General features: G+C 45.4%; 1 long non-coding RNA gene across 1 annotated transcript; it reads right to left on the reverse strand.

Moving 5' to 3' along the window:
* Positions 1-538: 538 nt before the first annotated feature.
* LOC119472246 lies at positions 539-1,394 on the reverse strand. Its single transcript, XR_005201364.1, has 3 exons — positions 1,004-1,394; positions 722-868; positions 539-630 (listed from the first exon to the last, which is right to left on the reverse strand). It is a non-coding gene; the product is annotated as an uncharacterized LOC119472246 (long non-coding RNA).
* Between the last annotated feature and the right edge of the window lie 833 nt (positions 1,395-2,227).

The following is a 2,227-nucleotide window of genomic DNA, read 5'->3' on the forward strand; positions in this document are numbered from 1 at the left end:
ATTGGGGTCGTGGGTCTTTCTGAAATTTAAGTGTTTCCAGAGACCCTGTATAATACAAGCCCTCCTCCTGCCTCCCTGCAAATGAGTACAGGCTTCAGGTAGAAATGAAATCTCTTAAAACACTGCTGGTTTTCCTTTATACTTTTATTCAATTTTTTTCTTAAATTACATGAATGGCAGTATAAGCCATGTGTGATTTCAAAAGGCAGTCACCTACACAGTCTGGAGAAATAGCAAACTTTAATCTTGAGATCTGTGTGCCGATTTCACTGTAATAATCCCCCCACACCCTGCAACCTGCACCCTGGCTGTTCTGCACTTGCAGAGGATGGCACAGAAGGACTTAAGTTGTTTCAAGAAAGATTTAAGTGAGATCTGATAAGCAGCTTTATTACGGAGGCTGTGGATACTGGGAGGGGTTCTCTCCATTGGGCTATTTTGGATTTTGGACTTTACTGGAAAGCAGGTATGCCAGGGTCAAATTCACATCAGAGCAACACGTGTAAAATGGAGACTTGAAGAGTTTTTTAGTGATTCCAATGAGAAATGGTTTTTAATAATTGGATAATTGCCTTAATTCTCCACTTCATTTTGTATGATGCAATGTGTTTTGAGTTCTGCAATGATGTTCTACAGGAAATGACAAGAATTTGAAAACTATTATCACAAACAGATGACAAAGTGCTGTACTGGAGATACCGTAGGTCTAAATTCAGCTGACCTCAGGGATGGCTTCTAGAAGCAGAAAAGCCATGACAGCAGGGGCCATCCAGGTAGGGGGGCAGGCCAGCCTCTGCCCTGGTTAGCAGGGAAGTAGCAGGCTGCTGCTGCCTGGGCAAATCTACTTCCCTGTCTTGGGTATTCCTTCCTAAAATGAGGGTCTGCTCGTGTCCCAGAAAATGGAGCAGAGCTGTGAGCATCATCTCCACCAGATGACACAGCTCAGATCATTATTCACATGCATGCCAGGTATGGCATGGCTCGTGGGTGGAGGGAAACCAACCTTTCTGTTCTGGCTATAGCTGATTGGACTGGGCAAATATGCTGAGGCCACAGAGGGGCTGTGTCTTGTTTGGACATAAGGGATGTCATAGGCTCCCAGGGTTCCTGGGGGAGAGTCAGCCTAATCAATGTGCCCATTTGACTAGTAGAAATCAAATCAAATCAAATCAAATGAAATCAAACAAGTATGTTATCTTTCAAGTTAATGCTAAGAAATCTGGCAGGTCACTTGAACTTGCTACCGCCCCAAAATGCCGAGTGATGAATCTGTCTCCATGAGGTCGCTGCATGTTTCAGAACTGGGATGCAAAGTTCAACTTCTCGTGATCCCCCATTTTCATAGGTATCCTTGCAATACATTGCCATAATTCCAAGTGATCTGAGTCCCTCTTTCTTGTCCACTTGACTGGTTTGACTGACTTGACCAGTACAATCCCATCAAGCTCTAACAGTGTAAAATTCCAATTTGGCTGTGATGCAATGTGGTGGCTGGGAGGCAGGGTGGTGAAGGAGCTAAGCTAATGGGCTCTGGGGTCACACTACCTGGGTCCATTTTGAGCTCTGCCAGTTAGGTTGGGGTAAGTTCAACTCCTGTAGCACAAACACCAAGTAAGAATGCCTTCAACAAGCAAGATGGACGTTTATTTCATGATCACATAACAGTGTGGGTGTAAGCAGTTCAGGACTGATATGGCAATCCTAAAATCTGTGGGATCCAGGCTCTTCTTGTCTTGTGGCTTCACCATCTTCAGGGTGTTTCTCTCACCTCTATGTTTTAGGTGCCTTCCTACAACCATAATCCTACCAGAAGAAAAAGGATGTAGGGAAGGGAAGGCACAGAAGGGAAGCTGCTCACAGGGCGACACCAACTGCAAAGGCAAATGGGAAGTGTAACCTGCATTGGTTTGTATTGCTGTATACCAGATGAGCATAGACTCAGTGGTTTAAATGACACAACTTTATTATCTCTCAGTTTCTGGGGATCAGGAGTGCTTGTCCTTTGCTCTGTGTCTTATCAGGCTGCAATCAAAATGTCATCCAGGGCTATGATCTCATCTGAGGCTCAGGATGCTTGTCCAAGATCCCTGGTTATGGGCAGGATTTAGTTCCTTGTGATTGCAGCACTGAGGTCCCACTTTCTTGCTGACTGTCAGTGAGTCCGTTCCCAGCTCCTAGAGGCTGCCTGCTAGTCCCTGCCCTGTGGCCCCTTTCCACAACAAGGCAT

The sequence above is a fragment of the Cebus imitator genome, unplaced genomic scaffold, assembly GCF_001604975.1.
Source record: "Cebus imitator isolate Cc_AM_T3 unplaced genomic scaffold, Cebus_imitator-1.0 Scaffold91, whole genome shotgun sequence".
Taxonomy (NCBI): domain Eukaryota; kingdom Metazoa; phylum Chordata; class Mammalia; order Primates; family Cebidae; genus Cebus; species Cebus imitator.